Source organism: Pogonomyrmex barbatus, unplaced genomic scaffold (genome assembly GCF_055798465.1).
Source record: "Pogonomyrmex barbatus isolate J1 unplaced genomic scaffold, ASM5579846v1 scaffold25, whole genome shotgun sequence".
Classification (NCBI taxonomy): Eukaryota; Metazoa; Arthropoda; class Insecta; order Hymenoptera; family Formicidae; genus Pogonomyrmex; species Pogonomyrmex barbatus.
The window spans coordinates 479,100-499,391 of NW_028297122.1; the positions used below are offsets into that span (position 1 = coordinate 479,100).

At 41.6% G+C, this 20,292-nt stretch overlaps 1 protein-coding gene and 1 pseudogene across 1 annotated transcript in view; one reads left to right on the forward strand and one right to left on the reverse strand.

Annotated features, from left to right (window-relative positions):
- LOC148936275 (uncharacterized) overlaps nt 1-20,292 on the reverse strand; it is a 125,436-nt pseudogene that overhangs the window by 26,033 nt on the left and 79,111 nt on the right.
- LOC105430555 (multicopper oxidase 3-like) overlaps nt 1-20,292 on the forward strand; it is a 163,070-nt gene that overhangs the window by 609 nt on the left and 142,169 nt on the right. The window lies entirely within an intron of this gene.

Sequence of the window (20,292 nt, forward strand, 5' to 3'; positions counted from 1 at the left end):
ATAAAATTTGAAATCGATGAATCTCCCACTATTGAAAATTATTTTATTACGAAAACTATTATCCCAGCCAGAAATCGAACCTGGATCGCTCGCTTAACGCGCGAGTGTCTTATTCATTTGATCACTGAGACATGTGATAATATTTATCGTAATAACCGAACAAATAATTTTGAAAAAACGCTAGGTGCCGCATGAAGAATAACAATAATGATAATTAGAGCCAATATATGTTTCAAACAAATTATTTGATACAAAGTAATTATAAATACACAGATATAAAAACTGTCGATTGGTAAATAAAAAATAAATAAAAATTAATAAAATAAGAACTAAGTTAAAAATTGAATATAAGAATTAACAAACAAATAAAAATTAAAAACATAAAACCAAATGGAAAAAATAAATTAAGATTGAAGTATTATATAATAAAAAATTTAAAAATTAAAAATAATAAAAAGTTAAAAAAGTTAATTTTTTAAAGAAACATATATTCTCGATTGTTATCTAAAGTAAATTGGATTGATTCCAGAATGTATATATATATATATATATAATAATTATATTTATAGTTATAATAAACATAAACTTAAGAAATGTAAATAATATTAAAAAAAGATTTACAAATTAATTTAAAATAAGAAAACTATTAAAGAAATGATAATGAAAAAATAATTTATAGAAACAATAATAAAATTAAACTATTGAAGTTTAAAATAAAAAATAATTATAACAAAAGTTAAATTAAATTAATAAAAAACAGATTTTATATAAAAATTATTTATTTTATAAAAAACAAATAATAAATTAAGAACTGGAAATAATTAATTTACATAAAAATAAAAAAAGCTTAAAAAATGTGAAGTGAAAGCTTAAAAAATTTAAAATGCTGCCAATACAACAGTAAATTCCCGGGGAGCTCCGGGGAGCTCATAATATTTTTTGTAAGTTTCATTTTAGTTTCCAAAGAACTCGCACGAAGCTCCCTGGGATACCTCCTATGTCCACTTTTAAGAGCTCTCTGAAAGCTTTATTTAACAAGGGGAACACTAGGACTAAGGGTATTTTGATGCGCTGTATACAGTTCTTGAGCGAAAAAGGAACGATACGTTCTTGTCAATGGCCCATAGTTTCAAAGAAATTGATTTTTAAAAAATGAGTTTAGTCGACTGATATACGGGCGGGATGCTTTATATGTTTGATCATCGCTATTAAGCAAGAGCAGCTGTAGTACAATTGGTAAGACGTTAGCTTTATACGAAGTAGATCGCGTATTCAAATTTTTTACGTATACTTCCTTTTTTTATTAAAAATTTGTTTGTATCTATAATTATTTATATTATTGTAAATGTTCGAAAAAAATTATTTATTTAATTATATCTGTATATTTTTTGTAAATGAAATTTTTATTATATAATAAATATATTTCTAAAAAAACATACTCGACATACGCTACATTCTAGTGACTGTCTACCACCGAAAGCTTTATAGTCTCCCAAAGATCCATAAGATTAATATCCCACTCAGAATTATAGTCTCCTCCATAAACACGGCTTTGTATCTTTTAGCAAATTCTTACACGAAATCATTTTAACTAGTCTGGAATTCAATGATAGACATGTGAATAATAGCTTTGAACTATACAGCACTCTTCCGGGTAAAAAAATCGATGATAAAGACGTGTTGATTTCCTTAGATGTCCCTATTTACGAATATTCCTCTAGAGTTTGCTATCGATAGCGATTACAAATAGATGGGGTCTATCCGAAGAAAAACAACTGTACCTTTTGAAGAATTTATCGAAGCTGTGAGGTTTACTTTGTCATCAACCTTTTTCACGTTCAATGGGGTGATATATAAGCAAACGTATGGAACTCCGATGGGATTATCTTTGTCTCCCCATAATCGCTGATCTAGTTCTACAAGATCTTGAGAATACAGCCGAATAAGCAGAAATAATATAAACTTCCCGTTTTATTACAGATATATTGATGATCTATTATTAGCTGCACCGATGGATCAAGTTAACAACATTTTAAACATATTTAATGGTTTTCACGATAGATTCACTATTGAATATGAAAAAAATCGTAGCATCAGTTTCTTGGATCTTCTGCTGAGAATGATTGACAATACTATTATCATTGATTGATTTCACAAAGATACCTTTTCTGGACGCTACTTATCGTATTTGTCAAACATCCGATTTGCCATAAGATTGAAACAATATATTTTAATGAAAACAATTTAATCAAAATGATATCAATATGACGACAAAACTGTTGTTTATCGTCATGGTGTCAAGGAAATAATGAATATGATGAAAAATTGATACTATGAAGAGGTTATGCGCGATAAAATATTATAGAAAAATATGGAAATGAATATTTAGATTATAATTCTAGTATTATGTAGGAAAAACTTGATCAATGTCACATGTTGACATTAAAATGAAGGCATTATGATGAAATAATTTGTCTTGCTTGGTTATTTTTTATTTTATTTTAATTTTATTTTATTTTATTATTTTATTTAATTTTTTTTTTATTTTATTTTTTATTTTATTTTATTTTATTTTATTTTAAAACATATTCTCGATGTTATTTCGTAATGTGTATTATTATTTCTACATTTTTCAAATGTTTAGGTCATAATTGCGTTTATTATGATATTACTGAAGATTTTGTGCAGCTGATGTTTAAATTTACGTGCGTGGTTCACATTACGTTCGGTACAAAAAATTTTATAACTTTTAAGAATCTTCACTATGATTTTGGTTTATACATTTAGAACTGTGAGGATCTAAGGACAAGAATCAATCATATTAAAAAATTGTACATTTGCTAAGCTATTTTTCTTGTTGAAAGCGGCCATTGTTATCTGCTACAAAACGTGCAATATAATGTAGTTTTAAGTGTTTAAAAAGTGTTATAAACGCAAATGCAGGAAACATGGATAAAAGACCAATAAGTATATATTGTAGTATTTATTCATATTTGCTTATCGCATATTTATTTGACTCCGTAGGCCCGCAATCTATTGTAAGTAATTAAAGTTAAACTAGGTTAACCGATGTTTCTCAGTGAATGCGATTGTTTAATTTATTATAGATTATTACAGACTGTGTTTTAATATTCAATACGAAAATCGAATACTGAAAATCTATAGTATATATAATATAAAGTACTTTATTAGTATATAAATTTTTAGTGTTTGCATTGAATATTGAAAACACAGCCTATAATAATTAATAATAAATTGAACAACAATTTCATTTCATCTTGTAAATACTGCTTAACTTAATTTAATTTCAATTACTTACAATAGTGAACTCGCAATGCCAGATAAATATGCGATATGTGTAGCTAATATGTGCAGCAAATGTACAGCAGATGTAAGATATGACCTATATCTAATCTCAAAGGATCGCGTTAAAAGTAAAAATGTGAGAACTTTAAAAAAGAGAAATATAAAAAAATCTACATAGATTATACACATTTAAGTGCACTAAACAACTTTTTATAAGAATATTATAACTGTGTTCCGTTAATAATTGTTAATACTGAAAATCTATATAGGTTGCATTCCGTAACTCACTGCCTGTAAGTACTGTAATGCCATTCCGAAATTCATTCCAGTGTGCTGCGATAGCACTACGATAGAATAATGTCATAAATTTTGTCATCACTTTCTGCTGCGGCTACTGTAGCTAAAAAGACGCAGCAGTCACAGTACAAAATAATGACGTTCGAGAAAGAAGAGTAACCCTACTCGATGTAGAAATAAATATTCAATATAAAATAATAATAAATAGAAGAAATAAAAAGAAGATGCACAAAAAGCATTGCGAGAAAATAAAGTAAATAAAGAAAATAAAGTAAATAAAAATAAAGTTTAATATTTATTATAACGGATTCGATTATTCGCACTACACCAAGTTTGTATAAACATTATTATATACGAAATTATGCTTTAATTGCTTTAATTATTTTTCGAGAGATCGTACATCTACCTGATTTTTCATCCTTTTTTAAGATTGGCTCTATTAATTCTAATATAAAAAAAAATATATTCCGATGTAATCTAAAATAAATATATTTTAGTAAAATTACAGAAACAGTTTATTGTATTTACAAAGAACAAAACATTATAAAAATATATCGAAAGTGAATTTTAAATTCTTTGTTTGTATATCGAGATACTACATTTTCTACAATGTATTTTAGGTATAGAATTTGATCTACTTTTCTTTAATATTGTCACACTTCCATGACGGTCACTAGCACAATTCGTGCATCACGCGGAAATAAACAGAGGCTGTTTACAAAACAACGAATTTTAATAAACACAACAACTAAATACACAGGTCGTGATACAATCTCGCGCTCGCAATTCGCTCCTAAAAACCATGATTCAATCTAGAACGCCTTCCCGAAACGGAATTCATTTAAACGAAACCCATCTAAACCACAGATTCGACTTTCCGGACACTCGGAAGAAACTTCGAAGATTATTTAACTCCCTATTTACTTGATTTCCTTCCTACCTAAAACCGAGACATCCAAGTCCGTGCCAAACTGAAAAACGTATGTGCGTCCGTCCGATAAATCAAAATAATCAGTGCTAAAATAATCAGTGTAAAAGCATTTTCTTTTACTCAATATCGCGTAAATACAAATTTAAGAAAAATAGAATTTGTTTTTGTTTTCATTAAAACGGAAAGAAATTAATTAATGAATGACTGACCTGGCATTTGGCGTACTTCCTCCGAGCTCTGTAAAAATTCAACTTCATGCCGCTGCACTGCTCGCTCCTCTCGAAGAAGACGGAGCTCCTCCTGCGTAGAACGGAGAACGGCTTCCAAACTTGTCATCTCACCCTCCTCCGGCGTGCGCATACAAATCCTTTTTCTCGCCACACGAGTCATCGTTCTTATGCAAGATTCTCGTGCCTCATCGTTCGGTTAATCTTTCGATATTTCCCAACGCGACGTCCATTGTCCGTTATCCCGGACGAGCTTTCAAAAATGTCACACTTCCGCGGCGCTCATTTGCACAACTCACACTCGCGCATCACGCAGAAATAAACAGGCCGTTTACAAAACGAACTTTAATAAGCACAACAATTAAATACACAAGTCGTGATACAATCTCACGCTCGCAATTCGCTCGCGCATTTTCTCTCAAACCCGTCTCACAATTCTCTTCGACGAATCAATCCTTTAATCAATCAATCGATAAACATAAACAACGACGTTTTATATTAAATATATATATATATAAATTATATATACATATATATATATATATATATATATATATATAAATATATAAATATATATATTAATTATAATGCAATTATAATATTTTCACATAAACTTAAATTGCTTTCAGCAGATAATCAAGAGGGGTCCTAAGCCCCCCGGAATGAGAGAGGGATGGAGGGGAGAAGGGCAGTCGCAGGATTTCCCCTGGCGGTCGCGGGGTGGTTTCCCCGAGTGGTCACGAAGTGGTTTTCTCTGGCGGTTGCGGGACACATATACATACACATATATACACATACACGTACATACACATACACGTACACACACATACACGTACACGTATACATATTCGGTGAAAGCCCCAATTGAAGCGAAGATCGAATCGCTTCCCCGCGCGCTTTCCAAATCATCGGCGGCCTAATTTAGCAACTGTCATACTTCTTCTTCCAACTTCTTTTTTCTGTTCATAAATTAAACTTTTCCAGTTGCGCTAATTGATATCGATGCTCTCTCTTCTCTTTCTCTCCTCCTCATATGCGGCTGACGAGATAGTATTGCATTTTCTCCAGTATTTTCGATGAGCGGAGAAAAACATTTCGTCGTCGTCGTCATTGAACACTCGCTTTCACGAAAGTTTACTGCATATTTTTGGCGTCTGCTAATTTCGATCGGCTTTCCGATTTTGTAGAGAATATTAACACATTAGATGTCCCATCCCTCGATAGTGATGGCATACGCTTCTATCACCTTTCTGGGGGAAATTTCACGTTGAATAGTGGAAATCGGCAGCCGCGCCTTTTTATTCGATTAGGAGTCGTGTCGATTAGGAGTGTTTCTCTTCTTGTGACATATTCCGTCACATTGACCGATGGATGTGCCGTTACGTTTCGCAACGGAAAGATGTTAGATCACTTAGCGACAACAACACATTTCATCGTCATCGATCATTCGCTTTTCGCATTGTTCACACTGATTTACTACCTTGATGGTTCTCGCCATCGTAAACACGACAAAAAGTATTACCAAGAGAGAATCACTTGGATGCGCCAAACCGCGATATTTGAAAAGATAGGACGAGCGGTACGAATTATATTTCCATAGATAACAGAGTCCCATAGATAACAGCCTAAACACAGGATGCGCGCCTAATCGCAGCATCCTACAAAAACAAGACGCGCTAGACATCACGGAAAAAACGCCTAGACACAGGAAGCGCACCTTCCCGTCACCGCGAAAAAAAGAACGCATTTAAAAACAGGAGGAGCGATACGCGTTATATCCCTATAGATAACGCCTAGACACAGGACGCGCATCTAATCACAGCATCCGACAAAAACAGGACGCGCTAGACATCGCGGAAAAAACGCCTAGACACAGGAAGCGCACCTTCCCGTCACCGCGAAAAAAGAACGCATTTAAAAACAGGAGGAGCGACACGCGTTATATCCCTATAGATAACGCCTAGACACAGGAAGCGCACCTTCCCGTTGCCGCGAAAAAGAACGCGCTAGACATCGTGGAAAATGCCTAGATACAGGAAACGCGCTTTTCCGTAACAATAAGATGCTGTGTATACGTAATTAATAAATATATTAATAAATATATTAATAAATATATGTAATAGAAATAAATATATACGAGATATGATTACAATAAAAAAAATGTGAATCGCTATTAATACGCATCGTTGTAATATTTTATTAGGAATGTAAAAAGAGAAAAGAGGTAAAGAGGAAAAAAGATATTTAGATAATTTCGCGACGTGTTTTTTCCGCGCTCGCTACGCGCGGCTACCGGAACGGCGATAACAGATTCGTCTATCGTTTTATTTTATCGTTTTTTATTTTTTCTATTCTATCGCTATTTATGTTTTTACTTTTTGTTCTCTATTATTTACTCTCGTTCGATGAGAATGATCTCGCTATCGCGCAATAGAGAATAGAAACTAATAAAACTGTTATCGTGATCGCGGTTGAAATTTTCGATTACGTAGAGTTGATGGATGCGTTTTTTATAACGTGAGTAAAGCGCGAGAGGAGCGGGAAATCGAACTATCTTTGTTGCAGTTGGAGTTCCGGCGAGTCGTTAGAGATAGAAACGCGCGATCGAACGAAAATAAAAAATAAGACTTCGCGTAGAGCTAAGCGCGATCTAAGCGATCAATGAAAGATCAGAGCAATTCATCGCGTTGGCCTCTGCCCCTCGCGACTGATGGCGACATCGATCGAACGGCTTGCGCATATTTCGGTCGGCGACGCGCAATGTCGATTAGAATTCCGTCTCGCGCGATGACGCCTGCGCACGGGATCGCTGTAGTCGCGTGCGCGATAGCCGTTATCGCGGCGATTCGCGACTTCGCCGCCGATAGCGACGAAGAGGCGATTCAGTTTTTGCAAACCTACGAATACCTGGACGGCGATAACGTGCAAACGATATCCAACAACGCGATGTTGGTTCTGAGACACGCGATCGTGCTTTTCCAGGAGTATTACCATATAATGGGGTTCTTAACGAGGCTACGTTGAAACAGATGCGTAAATCGCGATGTGGCGTCAAAGATATATCGAATTTTGACGTGGACAAGTCTCCGAGGAAATGGGCGAAGACGCACCTCGCTTGGAACTTTCACTTGGCGAGAGCGAGAGCGTTCTACGAGTCACCGAGGTTACATTCGAGATGTGGGCGGCGAATTCGTCGCTGATGTTCGAGCACGATGTGATGAATCCCGATATCATTTCGGAAGGGTTTTCACACGTTCGTAGATCCTCGACATCGAGGTAGCCGAATATGTCCATCGTTGCTGGACGGACCAGATAACGTGCTAGCTCACGCTTTTTTACCATCGTCCGAAGTGTCAGAAGTGCATGTAGATAACGCAGAGAAGTGATACATCAAACTAACGCTAATCCTAACGATTCATCTACTGCATACGTTGACGCACGAGATCGGTCACGCGTTAGGATTATATTACAGTCCTCAGAAGAATTCGATAATGTACGCCTTCGTTCCCTTTAAGACTTTTCCCGTGCGATTGAACGAGGCAGATTTCCTCGCCATTCAGAATTTATACGGTTTAAGTCTCGGTGCCAGCGACGACCACGATCGCGATGCGCGACACAGATCCCGCGGATCTGTGCGCGTTGCGACGCGGTTGATATTAGAAAATAGAATGTACGTGGCGTATCGGCGCCACTTATGGTCAGTCGACGTAAATGGAAAATCTTACGACAGGTCGTTGTTACTGACGGACTATCTGCGTTTCCTTCCCGATAATTTTACGCGTTTGACGGGCGGGTATCGATGACCCTCGGGCCAACTCGTATTGTTTCGTAGACGATACAGTTTACATGGCAGAATATCCGAATTTTGAGCTAGTATCGGGTTGGCCGAGAAAATTGAAGGATATGAATCTTCTTCCTAATGCGAAAATCAACGCTGTAGTTAATACTAATGCGGGACGAATGTTCGCGATTTACAACGACGAGATCGTGGCCGAGATCGACGACTGCTCGATGATAGCTATCAGACATAACTCGTTGCACGCGATATTTCCGGGGATTCCACCCGCCGTAACGTCCGCCGTTCGATACATCGACGATAATCTGTACTTTCTCGTTAAACGACAATTCTTCAAGTACAACGAGTTTATTAGAAGTGTAACTATGGTTGGTAAATTCGATCCAAAGATTTTTGGTATCATGTGTCCAAGGGATGGACTGTTAGAACAATTGTGCACTCTTCTGAAAAGATTCGCTCAGATGAGGAACGTATTTTCGAGCGAGGACGATTTAGAGGAGGAAAGGAAGGAGGAGGCACGGAATTTTTCGTACAGTGTATAGAGCGAAGGATACGAAATGTTTACGATCAGTATCGCGTGATCTCTCCGATCGTAAAGATGTACGATATCGAGAACTCGCAGAGTTCCGAGACGCATCGAGTCGACGAGAGCGACGACGCGAGGAAGAGGAAGAGAATGCTCGACGATGACAGGTCGATCGCGTCGAATTATAACAACGTCGGTTGTACGAATAATCAAGTCAGAGTCTAGAACGAAAATATCCCTTGACTAAGACGGGATACAAGTTCCTCAACATATGCGTCACTCTTGAACATTTCTCGCGCGTGAACATTATCCTGGGAAATAGTGACAAGGAGATCTCGATATACGTGGAGGCAACTTCTCGAGCAACGACACGTTCTCTTGAAGTATCTACAGAGTACCAACGGAGAACCGTCTTTTCCGGCCCCGTCGCATATCGGAAATATGACTGTGCGTTTCGGAAGAATCAACAACCTGACGATATTACGCCTGGAAACGCCCGCAGCTCGCTTGGTCATATCGAAGGAAACGGTGAATAATCTGTTCGAGCTCGAGCATTGTGTCAACCGACTCGTTATCTCGTTGACCAAGATATTAGGAAAGATTGACGCGAAATTGGCGCGTTTCAAGGATCGCGTCCGCTAAGGATACGAAGAATATCTCGAGAGTCATACGCGATAACGATGCCTTCGATCGTAACGACATTATCGATTGCGAACTCGTTCTTTGGGATGTAAGATTGAGATGAAATAAAATGAGAGAGATATTGTAAAAAATGTTTTTTATTTGTACTTCCCCAAGCATGTATGTAAGTGATACGAGCGATAGAATATTATAAAAGAATCTGATTATAATATGATATAAGTAATAGTTAAATGCATCTGATTATAATATGATAAAGTAGTGAATCTGATATATAATAGTTTACAATAATCTAATATATGATATAATTAATTGAAAACAATCTGATATATGATATAATATGATATAATATGATATAATATGATATAAATCCTTAACGCGACATTACAGTTCCATGATACATTCCCATCGTTTCGACCACCAGTCGTACAATTTGCACACGTTTTCCATGGCGCAATTTTTCGCGTGACGCTCGCAGTGGAAGGCGAATGTCGTCCAGGGTGTTCAGGCGTCCTATATCCTCGAAATCCGCATCGATAGTCTCGATGATCACGTCGTGATCCGCGATGACATCGCCGCCGAGAATCTCCTCTAACCACTTCTTCTTTTCCAAGCTTTTGACATACATTCGTCTAAGCGCGTCTCGCGATCGGTTGCACACGCCGCTTCGAATCACGGGTTTCGAGAGTCTGTAGGCGACATCGCCGTCGCTCCACTGCAGACCGTGATGATTGACGGTTATCCAGCACGCTCTAGATTTTTCTACCTTTGTAAGAAGATTCCAGGATATTGCTTCTCGAAACACTCGATGAGTTAGCTCCTTTCCATTTCTTAATATCGCCACCTCTGTAACCGTAAATTTCTCCCGAACGGTAAAACCTTGCAGATCGACGAAGACTGTACGTTCGACATTGTCGCGAGACGGAGAAAAACCCTCGCGCTCCGCTCTTCTTTATACGTTCGTTATCGCTATCAAAACCGCGGTTTCCTGTTTTTTGCGCTCTGCTTTTCTTTATATGTTTGTTATCGCTATCAAAACCGCGGTTTCCTTTTTACGTACGACGTTCGTCAACAGGTTATACTCTACCACTCTATCGTGAATGAGACAATAAGCCGTTGTATTAGCCGGAACGTTCTCTTTCGAATTCTACGCGAACGTCGACGGTGACGTTCTTGATCGATTCGTTCTGGCGGGAACAATCGATGATTACGAGCGGACCGTATTGCAGAAATCTGGTGACAGTCATGAATGGTTCGCAGGTCTCGCATCCGTAATATGTCTTTCGAAATTTCAGATACATATCATACAGCACGGCGAACTTGTTACGTTCGAAATTTAGATTCATATCATCGTAGGAATAGAACTCGGAATTCAAATAGAGTTTTACATTAGTTAGCTTGCAATCGTCGAATTTAGAAACATCTTCCGACGGTACGTTTTTCCTTCCAGTCTGTAGCGCGAAGATTACGTATCGCGATTTCTCCAATTGCGTCGCCACTTTTATCGCCCACGAATGCTTGGTCGTACTTTGTAACAGCGGAAATTCGTATAGATTCCACGAACGAAAGCCCATGCTTAGATATCGTCCGCTGTCCAACGTTCGCAGAAGCGACAATTTGTTGACGTCATTCACGTGCAGCATTCACTACTGTATCTTCAACAGTGTGATCTTTGGTCTCTGACCTGAATGCACTACGACGCAATTGTTATCGTTGCGAGCGCGTATCAGAATGAGTTCGTGCCGCGTGTTTATCACTATGCGCTTGTGATCCTCGCAGAAATCTAGGAGTATGTTGAGAGGCACGCAAAAGTTGAAATCGTCTAATGCTATAGGCGGTATCTCTCATCCGGTGTTCTGTAAAACTCTATCTCTCTCGTAGCACAACGATACATAGTTTTTCAACAAGGTCGTTATTCCAATGTTTCTGCTCTTATCTGCTCCACGCCATTGAGTTCGTATCGAATCTCGTCATAAACATAAACGCGATGCAATTGTTAACTAGTTTCGCTCTCGTAACTTCCTTCACCGTATCTTCTTTCGCCGTACCTTTCTTCGCGCTCTCTCTCGTCGCGAACTTTCCCTCGATGTACAGAAAACTGTCGCACAGTAACGTGTACAGATCCTGCTGCTGTATAGGTATTCGTATCTCGTCGCTGTATCCGAACGTGTTAGTGTACGGATTGTAAGTGTGGGTTTCTATTCTCACGATATGATCGTCAAAGATCGAGGGCATCTCCGATACTTAAAATGTCATTCGCCATGTCGATTCTTCACGACGAAACCTAAAGATCTTAAGAACGCAACATTCGCGGCGTTCAATTCGTTCGTCCTTTCCTTGCGCACCTTCCTCGTCGTTTCGCGATAGAATCGCGGATGTAGCATTTGCGTCTCCTCTTGCATACCATTCGTTCAGAACGAGCATCTTTCGCTCTCGCGTATCTCTCTACTGCCTTCGTCGTCGCACGTGAAGTCGCATCGTTATCTCCTCTCCGCGAAAATCGATCGGTCGCCCGTCTTGATCCACGACTCGAAGCGTGATATCGGTGACGTTTCGCGCGATGATAGATAAATGATCGACATCGGAGCGTTCGATAGTTTATATCCCGGAGGAATGTTCCGGGAAAACTCGTGTATCGTGTGAACCGTGTTCGTCGTTGCTGTACCCACGGTGATATTGCACTCCACCCGAATGATATTAACGCCCATGATATTCACGGGCCCGTCGGACATGTGCCATTTGTTCGGTCGCACACGCGACAAGCGGATGTCGCTCGACGGGAAAAAACGGCGCGAAAGATCGCGAAGACTCAGGATTCTATACGTAAAAAGAGCGTTAAAGACCGGTGAGATAGAGGAGGAAATCGCGCTGGAGAAACGATTCAAACCGATCGTCCAGCCGTTGAAACTAATCGCCGAGAACACCGCGCGAGATGAGTCGACCGAGGGAATCAATCTGATCGCATTCGTCGGCGCTAAGAGGAAACGCGAGACTAACGACGAGCCGCCGTCGAGACCGACGAAGATATATGGGCGCGTTTCTAAGCGGGGACAGACAGAGCGAGATCGATCATGTTTATGGGGTGTACTTCGATATGAGCGGCTCGATGCTCGGCGACAGGCGATTCGACGTGGCCGCCGACGATAGCGTGATCGTGGGCGACGCGCGATATCCAAGTACGGGCTTATACGAGTTGATCTTCAAGAGACTTTCCGACGACGCCGTGTACACGGAAAATGACAAGCAAACGTACAAGAGTATACTGTTAACTACGAATGCCCATCGGCATGGTCACAATGCGCTTATGCCCGTTCTAGGGGGTTTCAAGTACAAGCACATCATTGTGCCGCTATTACTCGATAGAAACAAAATTGGCGCTGGTACTGATAAGACGAGAAAAAGAGGGATCGACTATGTTCCATCCGCTATGCGAGTGAGGGACAAAAGAATCGAGTACATTCACTGGAACGATCCCAACGAGCTAGTCGATCGTCTTCGATTGCTCGACGCCTCTTGACGAGCTGGCAACGACATTCACGACAACGAGATTCTGTCGATACTCGAGAAGCTTCGCGAGATCGACGCGATCGAATAAAACGCCGCGCGCGTTCGCGGTATTCCCGTTATGTTGGTGAACAAGTTCGGAAGACCATTGAAGTTGTTTGGCGGAGGCGACAGGGCACGCTCGCGACCATCGATCAAGTCCCTACGCTACGTGCGTAACAACGCGCTCTAAGTGACGATTACTACGACGCGAGAGACAAAACCATACGGCCGCACCGAGAACCAATACCGACGCCGCGAGGAAGAGCTACGTAGACAGCGCGTTTCGAGACGCGGAAACGAGAATCTCCGAGACGAGCGAACTCTCGGCGAGCACCCGAGCGTTGCTATCGGAGACAAATGAGAACACGGCCAGATCGATCGGCGAATTGGAGGCATGCGTAGGCAGATTGTTTCTAAAATATACGATACGCAGATCGCCGAGATTACAAGAAGATTATCGCGCGTGGTAAATTCGTCACCCGCGAAGACTTGATGTCCGTGAACAAATTCGGAAAGTCTCTGGAGAGGCAGCGCGACGTCGACGATCGTTCGACGACGCATCCCTGTGAGCGTACGTGCGTCGTAGCGCACTCTGCCTGAATCTGGACGACTACGATGTAGTCGATGTAGTTAACAGACGCAAGATACGCCATCTGGATACACCGATTGACGACGCTGACGCGACGACCAAGGGTTACGTCGACGACGCGCTTCGCGTAAGGAGGAAGCTCTAATAAACGAGCTACGAAAACAGCTGGAAAATATGAATAAGCGGATTCGGAATATTTTTCTAGTATTACGACGTAAAAACCGAAATGAACGTTCTACGACACTTCGAAAAGAAGAGGGAGGCCTCGCTCGTCGATCACGACAAACTAGGGGAGACGAGAGACGCGATGGAACGAGCGCTCGAGAAGCGAAACGAATTGCGAGAGAGAGATCTAAGCGAGATCCACAAGGTCGTCGACGCTCAGGAGAAACGGACGCGGAATCTAGAGGAATCACTGCAAAATTTAGAGGAATCCCTGCGAAATCTAGAGGAATCTCGAAACGAGCTCGACGCGTCGTCGACGAGCCGCGAGAGGATCTCTATGAACGTGGAGAATCTCGCGCGTAGCATGATAGATCTGACGAGAATCGCGAGAGAACTGACGGACAAAACGGTAACGAGAAAGACGCTGGACAAAGACGCTGACTTCGTTGAACGTGGGTAAAATGGTGACTAGAGAAACAATAGACGAATTACTAGTCGCGCTAAAAACGGATATCCCGAATACCACGAAACACGCAATTAACGTTTGGAACGAGGAACAAAAATGAACGTGCGAAGCGACGAGCATGAATAAAACTAGCACGAATCGCGCCTCCTTGTAAATCAACGATGAGCGTCGAGAAGAGGAGAGGAGCTTCACGCGCCCGCGCGAAGGAATTTCCCGCGTCGTCGAGTCATAGTGCGCGGTTATGACGACCTGGGTCGATGTCGTCGAGATGCGTCCGTATGCGCGATGAAACAAAGGTTACAACTACGTGATGATGGTTATCGATGTGTTGAGCAAATACGCGTGGGCGGTGCCGCTAAAGAGCAAGAGCGGAAGCCGCGGCATTGTCCAAAATATTTCGCGATGACGCTCGATATCCGCGAAATCTACAAATGGACAAGGACAAGAAATTCTACAACGCCTCCGTAAAAGCGGTTATGGATAAGTACGATATACGTTCACTATTAGACGTACTCGGTGATGAAAACGGCGATGGTGGAGCGATTTAATCGCACACTCAAGAACAACATGTGGAAGCTCTTCACGCTTAACGGATCGTATAGATGACTCGACGCTTTACCGTTTAATCTCGAAATATAATAATCGCGTGCATCAAACAATCAGAATGTGACCGGCGGACGTAACTCCCGCCGTTGCTAAAAAACTCCTCTCCATACCGGTATACAGTCACTTGAAAATCGCAGCTCGCGCAAGGTTCAAGGTGAACGATCCGGTACGCGTCAGCAAGTTCAAAACGATTTTCGAGAAGGGATATATGCCTAACTGGACGACCGAGATTTTTCAAATCGCCAAGATGCAACGCATGAATTCCGTGACGTATCTGCTGAAAGATTATCGCGGAGAGCCAGTGGCCGGAGGATTTTACGAATACGAGTTATTGCGAGTTTCCAATCCCGATATCTATCTCGTAGAAAAAGTGCTACATAAAAAGGACAATAGAGTTTTCGTCAAATGGTTAGGAATGGACAATACACACAACTCTTGGATTCATAAAACGGTTGTATTGTAATGAATAAAGAGTACAAAATAAAACGATTACTTATTCTACATTGGCAAAAGTATTTATACTACATTAGTATCTAATAACGGTATCTTATAATGACCCCACGCTAATGTATCGATGGAGTCGGGTAGTAAGTATCGCTTGTCGTCGTGAAGATTCAAAGTTAGCTTTAATTCGGACACAGTGTAAACCTTGTGCAGCATCGAGCGTATGCATGCCTGGCGTTTCGATTGCTGCGACGATTCGTTCAAGCAACGCGCAAAATCCTTGAACGTTATCATTTTCGCGACGATACTCCTCTTGACGCCCTTTATTCTCTTCGTATCGCTCTTTCCCAGAACTCTCAGAGCGTACATCTTCGCCCTGAGTCCTATGAACTCCGTCATGATCGCTCCGTTGTTCTCGTCCTTCATCAAATCGAGAATCTTCTTGTTCGCGCGTGATATATCGTACGCGTTGTCGTCGGGGTAATCGCTGGTGTCGAATTTCGCGATATCCCGCTTCATATTCTCGTAAACGTTCCGGCATTCCAGAAAATATATCAAGCTATCGGTGTCTGTATATATGATTTTGCATTTAGAGCGATAAAGCAGCATCATATAATCGTAATGAAAATCGTACAAACGCATCTTGGATATCTCTGAATGCACATACCGACGTATCGGTTTGTTAAATTTAACTTCGAGTTTACGCAACTCGACAGCCATGAGATTCTCGTCGAAGACGCTCCTGCTGTGAAAGTTCGGTTTCGCGATCAGCGCCTCCGCTCCGTATCTTCCGTCCCAACGCGTCACAAGCCTCACGTCTACGTAATCGCGCACGTTCTCTATTGTCTTACCGAAAACATTGTTCATCAGTTTATACAAATTCCTCTTGAACTCGTTGTTCACGTTCTCCGTTCCGTATTGAGCTCGATGCACGCGCGCAGCCAAGGAGCGATACCGCAACGCGCGATAGACCTTCGTCACGCGTAAACCGTGTCGCACGCACTGCTGAAAATTGCGATAGTGCGTCACATAACGCGACTTGTCGTAAAGCGTGGCGAGTAGCTTTTCGTTTCGATTTCCCGGCGGTCTCTCGCTCATCAAGCAGAACGGAAAATCCGCGTGGCCGTCGTGAAGATATCGCGGATACTCGAGATCGACTTCTAGAATATAACCGATATCGGAGTCAGGTGGCACGGACATAACGTCGAGACTCTCGACATCCTCAACCCACTGAAATTCCGCGTACGGTAAGGATTCGCACATAGAGATTATTCACGTCGTAGTATATGAAATACGACGACGATCGAGATGAGTCGTACGATGATTGGTTTGTTAACTCGCGCATATCTGTTCGAGCATTGATTCAGACCGCCGCGTATACCGCGCTCTACGAACATGATCATATTGATATCGATAAGCAGATCGAATCGAATGTTCGTGTATTTCAACATAGCGTCCCACGTGTATCCTGGTAATGTGAAATAATGCGCTGGATCAAAACCATAACTCTCCATACAGGTATCCCGAAAATTTTCAAAAACATCCGCCAAGAGAAGCATCTGTTTTCAAATATAGATCGCTGTACTCGCCGAGAGTCCACACGCGAAAACGCTCCCATACCCTTCGCGCGTGCTCGTAATCGCTAGCGCTCACAGTTTCGCCAGTTAGAGAACTGTGAAAAGCTTCGATCGGCGGTAACTCGGTCTCTAATAGTTTATCAACGCTGTCGACGTACTCGTACGGAAATACACTCTTGCACGTGAGCAACTCGAAATCCTCCGCGACGAGACCAGAGAATTCGAATCACACGATCCTCAATTTTTCCCGAGATACGAAGCTACTTTTTCTAAACTGGAATTAAGAAACTTAAACGAATCTACGAAACGTAGCTTAACGCAATTTTTCCATTTTCCGTACGTCGAATCGTTGACAGTTTTCAAAAACGCGATGTAATTCTCCTTAATCAGCAGTAACAGATCGACTTTACCTTCGAAAGCGTTCGCTCCTTGATAATAAAATATGCATCGTAACCGGATAGATTATGAAAGAAAACAGGAATAACGAACGCGTTCTGATAGTTCAAATTGCAGCTCGTATGCGCGGATCCTCTGTAACGTCCGGTAAGATGACAATGATCGCGCATGCGAACGTCGTACGGCCCAAAGATCCTTCCGCACACGTGACAACGTGTCGCCCTTTGAAAAGCGCTTCGCTCGTCCGACGTGAGCTCCGACATCGGTCGCGCAAAGAACCTTCCTCACGCAACACGCGAGAGCGCGCAGCTCCTCGACGAACCACGAGACGCAGTCGTCGCCTCGACGAGATCTGTACACGGATACGATTTCGTTGTACGTGTTATGAAATAATATCCCACGCTGAACGCCTTGTGATGTTGATGGGCGAATCTACCGTCGAGATTGTCTGCGAACTGTTGATCTCTCTTTTCTAAAACGCACTCCAGATCGACGTACACGACTTTCCTTTCTATCGTGATTGCGGAAGGAGAGTCACTTATCGTCCTCGCTCGGAAGAATAACGACGCAGTCGTTCGCTCTTCCGCACTCGACGTTATGCGCGACCAATTTCTTGTTCGAGTAAAAGTAATGCAGACATCTGAAAAAAACAATTTATAATTAATATAAAAATTTATCTCACGACGAGCATAGTTTCTCTTACGTTTACCGATCGCATATGTACTTTTTCTCCTTATGCGTGTTTATTTGTGATGTTAACAGTCGAGACAGGTGCTTTATCCATATGAAGTGACCGACGTTATCGCCGCGCCGACAGATAGAGCAAATTCACGTGCGTAGACTTCTTATTCCTCGTGAGCAACAAGGGAACGACCATGATATGTTCCTCTCTCTTTTCTCTCAAATGGCAAATACATTAATAGACAACTCGTTAAGTCGTTCAAATCTAGCGATGTTTCGTAGCGTCATAGGAAAGTCGATACCGTCGAAATTCAACACTAATGAATAGTGAGGATATGACGAAGATCTGTCCGGGTGTAGATCGACAGGATACAGAGCGGCTATCACCGCCCACGCGAAGCACGCGTTGTCGTTTGAATGTACGTTGATCACGGCTCTCTTATATCTTATCTTCGGAGGAAGTGACATCCAACATCCGTGCATAGGATTACACTTGTTCACATTGATCATCAAATTTAATATTCGAAGTACGCCTAACCGCTGTCGCGATCCTGAAATTCTTCCAGCGACGTCAAGATAACATCCTTAACATCTTTGTCGTACCATTCTCGTAAATCGGACATACCGAATAGCTGACAATTCCTCGTGCAAATGCTCTTATTATTCGCGACGAACTCGCCGTGAAACGCGGTGTTGACCTTCAAACACGCGTGCGTCTCGAGATCGATGCATTCGCTCGAGCACCATGTCCCTCGCGTCCTCAAGAAACCATCGGGATTCAACGTATTCGATGTTTACCATCGCACCCGTTTGCGATTCGCGAAGGCTGTCTCGATATCCACCCATTCGAATCTCTTCGAATCATCGTACCCTGCACCCGAGTAACTGAAACGTCGACTCAAAGCGAGTCTCGCACCCTCCAACTGCGTTACTTGAGAAACCAAAGAATTTATCGTTCCGGTAACCATAGGATCGACTCTATTTTCGCACCTGTTTCTCAAAACCTCGAGACATTCGACGCACTCCCGTTCCCAAACACGATAGGCGCATACCCTTTCAACTCCCGCCGCGCGCTCGAGAAGATTGCGATTCTTCTCCATATCGCAACCCCCATACGGTGTTACGCTGATCCGTAGAAACGACAAATTTAATCTTTCGAAATTCTCTCTCTCTCGCTATTCTCTCGTAGATCACCGCTCTGTCGCTCAGAGCGAGCAACGTTTCGATCTACAGTTTCTCTCGCGGGTTCTCTGTACCAATCTCTCGTCGCAAGTGATACATGGCCACATTCTAGCAAACGTCCTCTCTCTCCACTCCTCATCGTTGATAGGCGCAATAGTTTCGTGACACTCTAAACTATCGTCACTCTCGGTAACTCGCAACTATCGTTGCCACCAATATCGCCGTCAAGATCGCGATGCGTCACGTTATGATTGAACGCGCGTAAAAGCGGATCGTCGCTCTCGCTCGAATACAAATTGAAGCGCGACTTCTTCCATATACCACGTTCTAAACAATGAAAAAAACTGCCTCTCGCGACTAAATATATACTCCGAGGCGTCGAAGACGCGCCAAATCGCGAATCCTAAAATAACAACACGCGCGGCATCCTACATAACTAGAACACGCGCCTTCCTGTCACTGCGACAAACAGACGCGCTAGACCCCACGGAAAACACCTAGACACAGGACGCGCGCCTAACCGCAGCATCCTACAAAAACCTTTTTCCTCTTTCCTCTTTTTACATTCCTAATAATATATTCTCTCGTTATCATTAACACTCCTATGACGATTGCCTCGCGCGACTCCCACCTCTCGTCTCTCATACGTTCCCGATAACGTCACCCTCGGTATCGCAAATTGAAAACTTCCGGCACGTTCGCCTCTCGATCCGTTTCTACAATATGTAAACGAATGAAGAAAGGAAGGGAAAGTCCGTCTCTCTCTCGCGATTAGTTAATCGCTGCAACAACAACGATGCGTATTAATGGCAATTCACATTGTTTTTTATTTCAGCATATCTCGTACATATATTCATTGTTTTTTTACTCAACATATACTTATACATATTCTTATACATATATTCATATTAGTATACA